Source organism: Sorex araneus, chromosome 5, assembly GCF_027595985.1.
Source record: "Sorex araneus isolate mSorAra2 chromosome 5, mSorAra2.pri, whole genome shotgun sequence".
Taxonomy (NCBI): domain Eukaryota; kingdom Metazoa; phylum Chordata; class Mammalia; order Eulipotyphla; family Soricidae; genus Sorex; species Sorex araneus.
This window is the reverse complement of record NC_073306.1, coordinates 198,976,575-198,990,267: the sequence shown is the minus strand read 5'-3', so window position 1 is coordinate 198,990,267 and position 13,693 is coordinate 198,976,575.

The window sequence follows — 13,693 nt, the reverse complement described above, 5'->3', positions numbered from 1 at the left end:
CAAAACTTGGAAGATTAAAGGTGAAAGTTCATTGTACAGATAAGTTGATGGGTCCGGGACCCTCCCCAGATGTCCAGGCCTCTGTTTCACCCATGAATGATGACCAGGTCCTGTTCCTGATGCTGCCCAGTCCCTTGAATGAGTTCCCGTGAGCAGGTCCTGCCCCTGCTCTTCTCTGTCCCGCCTGGTGTTCCTAGTCTCTGACCACAGCCACGGGCATGTTGGAGAGACACCCACCCCCCACTCCTCACCCCATGCCTGTATTCTGCAACAGAGAATGCAAAGGAGTCTGGGGGCTTCCTTTTCTCTGCTGCCAAATCCCACCCACAGCCATCCTACTCTCCATTCTGATTGGCTACCTGTTCCGGGGCTGGAGAGCTGATACTTCACAGCTCAGCTCCTGTGGTATCAGTAGAAGAGAAACAACACTCTGTGCTTTCCCACAACTCCCTATCACACACACTTTTACGAAGGATATCATTCAAAACGTAGGCTTAAAAAAGTTTCATTTATTCAAGACGGGGCTATGTAGTGGTCCCTAGTGTTAAAGATACTCAAAGGCGTGGTCTTTGGTTATTGACCCTGGATTGATCAGAGTTGGCCTGTGAAATTCACAAGCCAGCCCTGGGACACATCCCCTCTGATCAGTGTGGTCCAAAGCTGCCAAAATTTCAATACAAAAATTAGAAAATATCGTTCATGCAAAATCATTATGTTTCAAAACAGGTTAAGTATTCCAGAAGATTGCCTTTTTCACATAAAAAATAGAAGTATGATAGACTACCTTTCTTATAAACTCGAGTGGTGTCCAACGTTTATGAGCACAGTAAGTAATGAAAATTTTTATATACATCTGGGGATGAATATGGTGTTTTTTGTTTGTTTGTTTGTTTGTTTTTGTTTTTTTGGGTCACACCTGGTGATACTCAGAGGTTACTCCTGGCTCTGCACTCAGGAATTACTCCTGGCGGTGCTTGGGGGACCATATGGGAGGCCGGGGACCCAAATGACTGGCCTTGTGCCAAGCAACTGTCCTACCCGCTGTACTATTGCTCTGGCCCCACTTTTTTTCTCTTTTTTTTTTTTAAGAGAAAAAAGTGCCCATAGTGGGAGTACACAGGAAAGGGCAGAGGCGTCATTCAAGTTTTACAAACAAAAGGTTGCCCAGGGGAAGAGTGACTTGGCCCTAGGTGTCTGCAGTAAGGTCACTTCCTTTTCGTCAGCACTTGGTTATTTCTGGGTCAGGAGCTCAGGCTTTGCACTAGTGACTGGAGAAACAGACGCCTCCAGGAAAAGGCAGAGGGGTCAGAAGGAAGGTGTGAGCCAGAGTAAGTGCCAGGAAACTGCCTCCAGGAACGGGCTCTGGGGGGTCTGGGAGTAATCAGCCTTTTGCAAAGACATCAGGACCAAGCATGTGTGTTAGAGGGATTCAATCTTCTTGTGTCATAGCAAAAAATACCAAAGAAGGTAAGAGATTTCTTTCAACCCAAAAGGATAAAAATGCATAAGGAAAGGTAACAAACATATTTCATCAAGGAAATAGAGATGGGTTTAATTTGAGGACAAAGGCAAGAGAAAGCTTTATTGGGATTTACAGTCAGTCTTGGCTAAGTGTCTTAACATGCTGAGTGATAAATCTTCCTTCAATTTCTTGGGTTCATTTGGTGTGCCGATAAAAACTTATTTATGTTAGAAAAATGATAATGTTGGGCTGGAGCAATAGCACAGCGGGTAGGGCGTTTGCCTTGCATGCGGCCGACCCGGGTTCGATTCCCAGCATCCCATATGGTCCCATGAGTACCACCAGGGGTCATTCCTGAGTGTAGAGCCAGGAGTAACCCCTGTGCATCGCCAGGTGTGACCCAAAAAGCAAAAAAAAAAAAAAATGATAATGTTAGGGTGTAGGTGATGTTGAGCCATATCCTGGATGGCAGAGTCTCACTTGTGGAGTTAGTTACCTGAGAATATGGTTCAGTTAGGGAGTTAACAGAACACGAGAAGCGGTTCATCTTTTTTATTTTTAATTTATTTTATTGAATCACCATGTGGAAAGTTACAAAGTTCTCAGGCTTATGTCTCAGTTATACAATGCTCAAACACCCGCCCTTTCACCAGTGCCCATATTCCACCACCAAAACAAAAAAACAAAAAAAAACAACCCAGTATACCTTCCACCCCCCACCACCTAACCCCCCCTATAACTGATAAATTTCACTTCCTTTTCTCTTTACCTTGATTACATTCCATATTTCAACACAAAAATCACTATTGTTGTTGGAGTTTCAACACAGAACTCACTATTCTTGTTGGAATTTATCCCCCAAGAATAGGGCCCTATTGACAGGGAAACATTTGATAATTAGTTTTTCACTGATGAGAATGAAGAGACATAAAGGTTTAGGATTTCTGTATTTTAGTAATTAAATCCAGGGAGATTTAAGTTGGAAATTGAATCATTTCCCTTCCTGGAGCAGCATGGAGCAAAAGCTTAGTTCACAGTCAGGAGACATGGCTGCAAGCACTCCCTGGGACCCCAAGTCATATAGCTGGCTCTGGATCCTGCTCGTTCAGCAGCAAAGCGGCTGTGCAAATGCATGGCCACCCGGGTCGAATCTCGGCAGAGCTCGAGCCGGCCCTGGCCCCAGCCCGAGACTGCCCAGGCGTCCCGCTGTTTCAAGTTCAAAACGCATTTTTTTTTTCCCGCGCCACCAAGCTCATACCTGTTTAAAAGTTCCATAAAATGGCGGACACTGCGCTGCTTCCTCCCAGAGGGAAGAAGAACCAAGGAAGAAGGATATTTGCCCCGTTGGTCGGCATGGGGCAAAAGCTTAGTTCACAGTCAGGAGACATGGCTTCAAGCACTCCCTGGGACCCCAAGTCATATAGCAGGCTCTGGATCTTGGTGGTTCAGCAGCAAAGCAGCTGTGCTGAGAAGCGGTTCATCTTTGCCAAAAAGGACCACCCCTGCCTGCCTGCTATAGTGGGGAAGTATAAGAGATATGAGATGTTAGATGACAAATAGAGGGAATTTCGGAGAAAGAAACACTTCATGGCTGAGACTGGAAAGTTGGGGACATTGGTGAAGGGTCTTGGGCATTTTGGTGGTAATGAGGTGAGGAAGCCGTGTACATCAAACCCATAAACATTAACACGATCATAAATATATGACCAAAATTAAAATGTTTTAAATAGAAAGCTCTGTAATTTGATGTATATATTTAAAAGACACTTATTGCATCCATGAAGAAGGAATTGGAGGAAGTAACATTAAGCAGCAATCAAAGTCATTTGAGCAAGACACGGTGATGCCATGGTCCAGAGCTGGTAGCTGCAGAGATGGAGAGGAGAATGAATTTTTGGCACTATGCAGGAGATGAAATTGATAGAAGACAACTGATTCACTGTATGGAGTAGAGGAGAAGGACGGGTCAAGAATGACTCCAAGTTTCTAGGAAGCAAAAATGGGTAATTAATAATAACAACTTTTGACAAAAAAGTTCATGGAGAAGAACCAAGATTTATTGATGACGGGTTAATGCCGGAAACCAATGCCTGGGAACGGCCAGAAACCTATGCCTGGGAAGCAATATGTCAGTACAAACTGACCTGTAACTAGGGAACAACCACTTCTTGGGAAAGGTTGCAGAACAATGCCCAGGGAAACAATGCCATCAGGGCCCACATCCGGTTTCGTTAAACGTTTGCATTCTTTGCTATTCTCCCATTCTGCTCACTTCCTCATATAATCAATTATAAAAGACTAGCTTAGGAGAAATAAAATGGGAGCTTGCTCCCATTCTTCTGGTGTCCGTCTCTTTCTTGTGTGTCTGCCTCTTTCTTCTCGTGTCTGTCTCCTTTTCACTCGCGCACCCTCTCCCGGCTACCCATGTTGACCAAGTCCTGAGGGACGGGAACAGGTTGGATTTGAGACTCTCATGCTGGATTTGAGACTCCCACAGAACATTCACATGCAAATACTGAAGATGCGCTCCTCAGAGGAATTTGGAGGAGAGGCTGTGATGGAGACAACTGCGTTGGAAAGCATTAGTGGTTGTTATGAGTAAAGGTAAGCCAGAGATCATCAGAGCATAGGACAGAGCAGTAGGCTCTCTAGGCCTTAAGTATCAGGAGTAAAAGGAAGATAAACCAGGAATTAGTTTGAAGAGAGGCAGCCAGAGATGTCGGAAGGAAGCAGAGGAATTCATGGCAGCACCTTGCTTATGTGGGCAGAAGTAATCCCACAGTTTGTGGCTCCCTTGATGTCTAGCGTGGCAATTTGCTCCAGGCTCTTCTTTAACAAATTTTGGCCCTAGACCAGGGATAACTATTTCCCCAGGGTAGAAGGTGTTTATTGCTATTAGGTTGGCTATTGCTTCTAGATCTTGTCAACAAACAGATCAAGAAAACCTATTGGGTATAGAAGGAAAAAAAATCTATCGATTCTTATGTTCGCTCTTTGTATTTTTATTTAACCTTGATACTGATCTCTTTTCTCTTAAAAACATATTTTGGGGTATTTTGGGCCATACCCAGAGGTGCTCAGGGGCTACGCCCAGCAGTGCTCAGGGAGACCACATGTGGTTCCTAGGATTGAATCAGAGTCAGCTGCATGAAAGGCAAGCACCTTATCCATGGTATTATCTCTCTGGTCCTATTAAAAATATTTTATCAGGGTCGCAGAGATAGTATAAGAGTTAAGGCACTTGATTTGTGTGTGGCTGACTCAGGTTCAATCCTCAGCACTACATATAGTCTCTGGGGTACCATGCTGCCAATATGTGAGGTCAAGATATCACGATATATCGGTGTCATCCCATTGCTCATTGATTTGCTTGAGCAGGCGCCAGTAATGTCTCATTTGTCTCTGTCGTGTTCAGGGTCAAGGGAATGAGGCCCATTCCCTGTTTTTGGCATATCGAATATGCCATGGGTGAGGTCAAGGTATCTGGGTTTTTCATGCATTCCTCAAGAATCTGACGTACTTGGGGCTGGAGCGATAGCACAGCGGGTAGGGCGTTTGCCTTGCACGCGGCCAACCCGGGTTCGATTCCCAGCATCCCATATGGTCCCCTGAGCACTGCCAGGGATAATTCCTGAGTGCAGAGCCAGGAGTAACCCCTGTGCAGAGCCAGGTGTGACCCAAAAAAAGCAAAAAAGCAAAAAAAAAAAAAAGAATCTGACGTACTTGCTCTGGACACTTCACTATTCTGATCATGGATTTATAGAATTTAATCAACAGAGATTTCCCTTATTGGGGGGTGGGGTCTGGGACTCCCAACCAGTATTTAAAGGGCCCAGGATGACACACTTGGTCATTCTTGGCTAACTGGGCCTAGTGGTTCTATGCTAGGCCCTGGATGCTAGGGTCTAGGCCAGTAGTCGGTACTAGAGGGTTCAGAGTCTCCAAGGTTATCTCTGGTGGTAGTAATCCCAGGACAGGCAGTGGGGTACGCAGAGTTGGGGAGCAAACACATTCAAGGCATGCGCCTCTGACCTTTGAGCTATCTTCCTGGCCTCTCGATCATGGAACTTGAACTTTGTCACATTGATTGAATGGCTGGTTGGTTGATTGATTGGTGCCGGGGACAAACAGTGCTCTATTGTGGCGTGACACTCCCAGTTTGCATCACTTACTGCTTTTTAGCAAAGTAACTATTTTTGAGAACTTTGGGATGATTCATTTTTCTTATAAGACACAAAACTTCCTTCTATTGTTTCCTTTCTCACCCCACCCCCACCTCCCTTCATCTTTCCTCTTAGGGAACTAAGCAAGGATTCTATTAGTTCTCTATTGCAATCTAAAGCTATTAAATCAATCTTTCTACTGGTTGTCCTGAGTGTATCTTTAGTGTTTCCTTTATAATCTGCTTTTTTTTTTTTTTGCTTTTTGGGTCACACCTAGCGGTGCACAGGGGTTACTCCTGGCTCTGCACTCATGAATTACTCCTGGTGGTGCTCGGGGGACCATATGGGATGCTGGGAATCAAACCCGGGTTGGCTGCATGCAAGGCAAACGCCCACCCTGCTGTGCTATCGCTCCAGCCCCTATAATCTGCTTTATTCACAGATTTTTCATTTGTCGGTGGTAGCATGCACAGACCTGGGAGATTAAGAAGAATCTAATTATTTATGTGGACGGCTGTCATCTTTTTAGCAACATAACCTGCTTACAACTCACAAATCTCCTGCAAAAAACTAAGTCTTGTGGTCCATAGCAATAGCAGAGCGGGTAAGGCATTTGCCTTGTAACCAGCCGACCCAAGTTCAATCCCCACCATCCCATATGGTCCCGCAAGCATCGCCAGGAGTAATTCTTGAGTGCAGAGTAACCTCTGAGAACCCCTGAGCATATTCAATACGCCACGGGGAGCTTGCCAGGCTCTACTGTGCGGGCGCGATACTCTTGGTAGCTTGCCGGGCTCTCCGAGAGGGGCGGAGGAATCAAACACGGGTCAGCCACGTGAAAGGCGAAAGCCCAACCGCTGTGCTATCGCTCCAGCCCATACCTATATGTATATATATATATATATATATATATATACATATATATATGTGTGTGTGTGTATATATATATATATACATATATATATCACGAATCACAAATCATGAAATCCCATTAATCATCGATTTCTCGAGCGGGCTCAGTAACCTCTCCATTCATCCTTTCTCTGAGATCCTAGAAGTCTCTCTCAACTCGGCCCTCCCAACAATGTCACACTGGAGACTCTTTCAGGGTCAGGGGAATGAGATCCAGCTTGTTACTGGATTTAGCATATGAATACACCATGGGAAGCTTGCCAGGCTGTCCCATGTGGGCAGGAAACTCTCAGAAGATTGCTAATTTATCCCAGAGGGAGAAATAGGCTACAAGATACCGCTTCTGGGAGCTTGCTTTTAAGCCTCTGGATGTTGGCCGTTGATGGGATTACACACACCTGGGTTCCTCTGCCGGTACCTTCATGTGTGAGGCCTGTCCAAACGTGTCGAGAGGGGCCTCAAGCATGGCTGTGGCTAGGTTCCGGTGGTCCTCGGCTGCCGGGAGCTCTGCTCGGGGTGGGGAGGGAAGCTGGAGCCCATCCCCTCCGAGGGGCCCCGGGGAAGACAGCCAGGTGTGCGGGCAAGAGACTCTCATATATATGTAAGCTTAAAAAAACCAAATAACATTTTTCAGACTTGCTCTTCTTAAGAATCAAAGATACTGCTTTTTTTTTTTTTTGATCTTGCAATAAAATCCTCAGTGAAAAGTTGCCTGGGACTGATGGACCAGCCTCTTCTCTGAGTTGTCAGTCTAGAGAAGGGAGACAGGAGTTCCCATTCTCAGTCCTATTCTGGAGTCTTTTACTCTCTGTGTCCAGGGACTGGCTCTTGCTCCTGCCTGATGTTAGAGGACTATTCTCTTCTCTTCTCTGTTCTGTTCTCTTCTCTGCATTCCTCTTCAAATACGCTCAGGGACTACAGGGCCTCTCTGAAGGTCTTTTGTTCTTGACCCGAGCTCCGCTGTGACCCAGTTACCTTGTACCACGGCCCTTCTTTATACGTCTCCTCTCCTTTGCTTTCTGCCTGTGGAAAAATAGGAGAGTCCATGAAGGCTTGCCTCCCTGACCGAGATGCTTTCATCTCTCCCCCCAGAGCACATGGCTTTGAGAGAAAAACCCTAACTGGAGTTGGTTGTTCTCAAATGATCTCTGGGGAAAGACCAGGTTCTAGGATTTTCCAACTTGTCATCCAGAACATCACTGTCACTGTCATCCCATTGCCCATCGATTTGTTCGAGCGGGCACCAGTAACATCTCTCATTGAGAGACTTATTGTTACTGTTTTTGGCATATCCAATACACACGGGTAGCTTTCCAGGCTCTGCCGTGCGGGCTCCATACTCTCAGTAGCTTGCTGGGCTCTCCGAGAGGGGCAGAGGAATTGAACACGGGTTGACCACGTGAAAGGCATGAAAGCCCAACCGCTGTGCTATGGCTCCAGCCCATCCAGAACATACTCTGAAAAAAATACAAAACATATGGCTTATTAGAAAGCGCAACAACAGACAAAAACCCTAAGCCCGTGGATCATGCAGTGCCTTACAAGAACCAGTTGCTATAAAAATTTCTAAAGCCCCCCCCCCCCTCCGGCCAAGCCACGCGTTCCCAAGCCCACTAGTGGGTTGGCCCTAGTGGGAGCACTACTCACCTGGGACTGGAATAGTGGAGGAGGACTGACCATCTTATCCCAGCAACTGTCCCTTTCCTGGACATTTTTAGATGGTTTCCGTCCTAAGATGCAAAACAAGAAATGAGAAGGAGAAGAAGGCAAGGGAGGTGGGGAGGCTGAGAGCGTGACTTGCTGTACGGTCATCTCCGTGGTTTCCGCCGGAACCGCTCTCTGCCCTCAGCTCCCCGAGGCCCACAAGGCCAGCCAATTCTCCAGCCACCCGGGCAGTGCTGCACGGGGCAAGGTGGCTGTCCCATGGGCCCAAAGCTGGAGGGGCGCCAGCGGCACACGGGCTGCCCAGCGACCACACAGACAGAGTCTCAGCTCTCCCTGGACGCTGGGCACTGTTGGTGCCCATTAGGACGAGTGGAGACGGGTGGGCTGTGCAGGCACCAAGGATTCTAAGACAGCAGTCAGGTTGCCTTCGATGGGGAACTTTGCTTTTCTCTCACTCTTCTTGGGGTGGAACCACTCTGGAAGAATATTGTTTGCCAAATAGTGATGCATACGTCTTAGAGTTTTATACAGGATGGGAAGTTTTATACAGGATGGGACGTAGCAGGTGGGATCTCTTGTGTGAAGTTGGTGGCCCTCATGGATACTAGGGTGCTGAGTAAGCCTAGGCCCTGAGGAGAGAGGGCGTCGTGCACACTATTGGATGCTAATAGACACATATTAAAATACCTTTCCACATTGCCTGCAGAATGCATTCTTTTTTTTTTTTTTTTGCTTTTTTGGGTCACACCCGGCGATGCACAGGGGTCACTCCTGGCTCATGCACTCAGGAATCACCCCTGGTGGTGCTCAGGGGACCATATGGGATGCTGGGATTCGAACCCGGGTCGGCCGCGTGCAAGGCAAACGCCCCACCCGCTGACATTCTTTTTTCAAAAAAATTAATTTTTATTGAATCGCCATGAGATACACAGTTACAAAGTTGCTCATGATTGAGTTTCAATCACAATGTTCAAGCACCCACCCTTTCACCAGTGTAATTTCCCAATACCCCAGTTTCCTGCTTGCTACTCGTCTCCTCCAGCCTCTGCAGCCTGCCTCTGTGGCAGACTACTCTTGCACACGCTCTCTCTCTCTCCGACTCTTTGTCTCTCTGTCTCTCTCTCCCTCTCTATCTCTCTCCTGTCTCTCTGTCTGTCTGTCTGTCTCTCCTTTTAGGCAGTATGGTTTGCAATATAGTCACTGAAAGGATAGCCTGCATGTCACTTTCTCTCCCTCCAGCACCCAGTTCTTGTCCAGGGTGATCATTTCCAACTCTCATTGTCATAGTGGCCTCTTCTCTGTCCTAGTCCCCGTCCGCACTCCTTATGGCAAACTTCCCCCTATGGACCAGTCCTCTTGGCCCTTGATGCAGAACATGTTCCTTATAAAATATTTTCCTCAGCAGGTCACAGAGAATGTGTATCATATATGGACTGAATCCTCTAGGCAACGTACACCGACATTATTGGTCAAGGTCACACACTGCAGTGCTCAAAGACTGTATGCAGCTTGGTGCTCACTTCCAGTGGTGCTGGGTGGCTATGCAGTGCTGGGGATAGTACCAGGCCTCCTGCAACCAAAACATGTATTCCAGTGCTTTTGAGCTATCTTCCTGGCCTCTACTTTTTATATTTTAAAATTTATAATGTGTTATAAAAATAACTGCTATGGCCCAAGGTCAACTGGGCTGTCAGCTGCTTTCATTCCCCGAAACTGGGTCACAGGCCGCCCTTGGCTGTAAGGGCGACTGGAGAAGCGTGTGTAGTTGGGCACACTGCCATCCCAAACACCAGCCTCCTCAGTGTTTGACGAGTGGGGTAGGAGCGTGGCTATTGAGACACTCCTGGTGTTTGCCACAGCACATGACTCTTGCAGCCAAAAGTAGGGCATGTTTTGGAGGGGCAAGACTTGGGCAGGAAAACCCCTCAAAAGACTTCTTGTTGGGGCCGGAGTGATAATATAGCGCAGGGGACGTTTGTCTTGCTTACTGCTACCCTGGGTTCAATCCTCAGCATCCCATAGGGTCCCCTGAGCACTTCCAGGAATAATTCCTGAGTACAGAGCCAGAAGTAAATCCTGAGCATCCCCAGGTGTGACCCAAAAAGCGCCACCCCCCAAAAAAGACTTCTAGTCGTTGGGTTGGAGAGATAGTGCAGTGGTTAAGGCAGTTGTCTTGCAGGCTGCCCACCCTCGTGTGACCCCAGCACTGCACGGTTCCCCAAGTACCACCAGGAGCCACCCTGAGCCAGGAGTAAAAGCCCCTCTCCCTACCAGAAAGAAAAAGATGGTGATTCTGTGTAAGAGTTTTGTTGGTATTACACCAATAAAAATGGTAATTTCTAATGGTTCACCCAATGAAGAAACATTCAAGTTTAAAAGTCAAACTTGGCAAACATTTGCTGATTGAATTAAGGCTGATGAGAATAGATATAATATCAGAGGGTGAGTCTGGGTTACCTGCCCACAGACATACCCATCTGGGCTCACCACCAATGCAGGCCTAAAGTTTTATAGTGCAAGCCTCTCTCTCTGTCAGATCACAATTCATTTTTAACATGTGGATAAATTAAATGTAGGGGCCAGAGAGGCAGGTATTGCATTTGTCTTGCATGATGCCAACCCAGGTTCAATTCCCAGCATCCATGATGGTCCCTTAAGCCTGCCAGGGGTGATCTCAGAGCACAGAGCCAGGTGTAAGTAAGTCCTGAGCACAACAGAGTGAGGCTCAAAAACTTAATAATAATAATAATAATACATTGATTAAATTAGTTTTTCTCACATATAGAAAATATTAGATGTCAACATCCAAAGACCCCATGACAAATATATGCTGAATGTTAGTTGCATAGAGACTTCTTTTTCACTTATCTTTGCTGAGGTATTTCTATTTTCTCTCTCTTTCTACTTCTCCTTTCTCCTCATTCTCTTTGCATCTTTTCATTGCAGTGACTCTGAAAGGTGCTGTCTGGCTCTCAGGGAAAATAACCATGTCTTGGTCACTCTGAGTCATGGACATACTGGGGACTGATCCCATGGCTCAGGAACACTGGAAAGCCAACACTGTTCCAGGCGGGGGTGATATTTTTTCTGGCTCAATCTGACAAAGCAATTTCTAGAGAAATGCAGCCTGCTGCTCTTGATCCGCTCACGTGAGTGCAGGCTTGAAGGCTAAGAACTGCGCCGTGGCTGTGAGGTGAGTGTCTTCAGCAGAAGCTCGCTGTCGTCCAGATTGTCACGCAGGCCTGCAGGAGCCAAGACTTTCGACTCTGCCGTCAACGTGCACTTGTTATCCTCTTCCTCGTATCCACCAGCCCTTTCCAGTTGCTCATCCTTAACGTTCATAACCTTTTTTCCTTTTGCTCCTTTGGGCCACCCCTGCAATGCTCAGCTGTAGCTTTACTCTCTACTCCTCCTGGCTCTACACTCAGGAACTACTCCTGGCAGTGCTCGGGGGACCATGAGGGAATCGGGAGTTGAACCCAGATCAGCTGCATGCAAGGCAAACGCCCTATCCGCTGTACTATCGCCCCAGCCCATCATAACCGTTTTAAAATTCAAAATGTAATTGAAGTCTCTATTCACCCAAACCCAGAGAGAGTCAGGGCAGATGTGGCCCCAGTTCATGGATGAAAAGATGGCCCGGTGTTTTCCCAGCTACATCCCTACTCTGTGCTGCTTGTGGTCACATGTCTCAAACACTGAAGCACCAGGGGTTCAGCATTGTGCTCGAGCAAATCGATGAACAACAGGATGACAGTGATATAGGGACAGGTTTACATAAGGATGATTCTCCATTAAAAACTACTGCACACCAAGTTGCTATAAAGAACATCTCTGTAGATGCATATATGTTCCTGGAAAAAGTGTATATATCCACATTATTATATATATATATGTATATATATATGCATATGTATCACTTGTAGTCCCGTTGATCTTCGATTTGCTCGAATGGGTGCCAGTGACGTCTTCATTTGTCCCTGTCTCGAGCTAGTGCAGCCCAATGATACCTGCTCGCTCCAGGTATCAATGCATATGTATATGGATATGATCTCACAGTAACTAATAAAACACATCGTGTTGGTTTATAGATGACATCAAGAAAGAGGCTAAGTGAGCATATACATGGTAGCAGAGTAAATAAGTGATGAGTGTAACATCCAGGTAGTCACATTTCAGCCCCACACATGCTTACCAGCTATGCAGCACTGCCTCCCACCGAGAAAAGGGCCCCAGAATATACAAGCTGCTACACCGGCGATGTCTGCAGACCCCCTGCCGAGCCAACTTCACCTCAGATGGAGCGGGTGTCCCCATCTCTGCCCACTCCAGATGAACCCACAGTGTCCACAAACTTCCAGAAGAAAAATCCAGGTACACAGACCAGTGACTGAAGACTCCAGGCCGTATGGCGACAGTGAGGACAGGTGGGGACAGGCCATCGCTTCTCATCTCCCCGCCCCCTCGGGGTCCTGGCTGTCACACCCACAAACTGCCTCTGGGCCAGATTTAAGTTTGCCACCGGCCTTGACCCAGAGACTCACAAATGAATCTCAAAATGGATTAGCTCCCTGCAGAGATGTCTCTGGACCCCAACCATTTACAATGTTACAATTCCAGGACCTAGTGGAGTGGAGGAAAACTGGAGACACTGGTGGCAGGAAGCTCATACTGGCAGTGGGGTTGGTGTTGGATCATTGCATACTTGACACTTTATTATGGAAAACTTTTTAATTACAATGCCTTAATAGTACAGTAGTACTGTAGCACTGCCATCCCGTTGTTCATCGATTCGCTCGAGGGCCTTAATAAAAATTAAAAAACTTAAATAAAAAAAAGAATATACAAGCTGCTAATAGAGTTTTAGTGCTACTAAGAAAACTTCTTGTTTTTTAAAGTAGGGGATTCTCCAGTGGTGCTTGGGGGGCTTGGGGATAACCCCCCATGGCACTCAGCCCAGCAGTGCAGACCTGAGGGGTCAGTACTTGAGCCGGTGATGAGGGGCTGCTGGGGCCCAGCAGTTCTGGGGGCTACATCTGGTGGTCTTGGCATGTAGTGTAAGGAATTGAACTTGGGGCACCTGAAATGTGCCAGGTTTTCAGTTCAACCCATTGAGCTGTCTCTCCAGCCCCCAAAGAAACTTCTTTAGGAATCAGATGATTTAAGTTAGAAATCAGAACAAGGTTAAATATATCTGTGGGAAAAGAACACATATTTAAAAGTGGGCTTATTCGAAATCTCCAGGTTCTCACGGAGTGGGGGATGGGTGACCTTCGCCCAACCCACTATTCTTCTGGGAGCCTGGTGGTCACACCCATGAACTGCCTCTGGTGCCATATAAGCTCATGAATTGGCCATGATCCAGAGACTCAGAAATAACTCTCAAAGGAGAGTAACAAGCTGCAGAGATGCGCCTGGACCCAAAAGTTGCCATCCAGTTAAAAATTTAACTCCACCTGTATCACAGCATTCAAAATCTTAGAATTCCTGG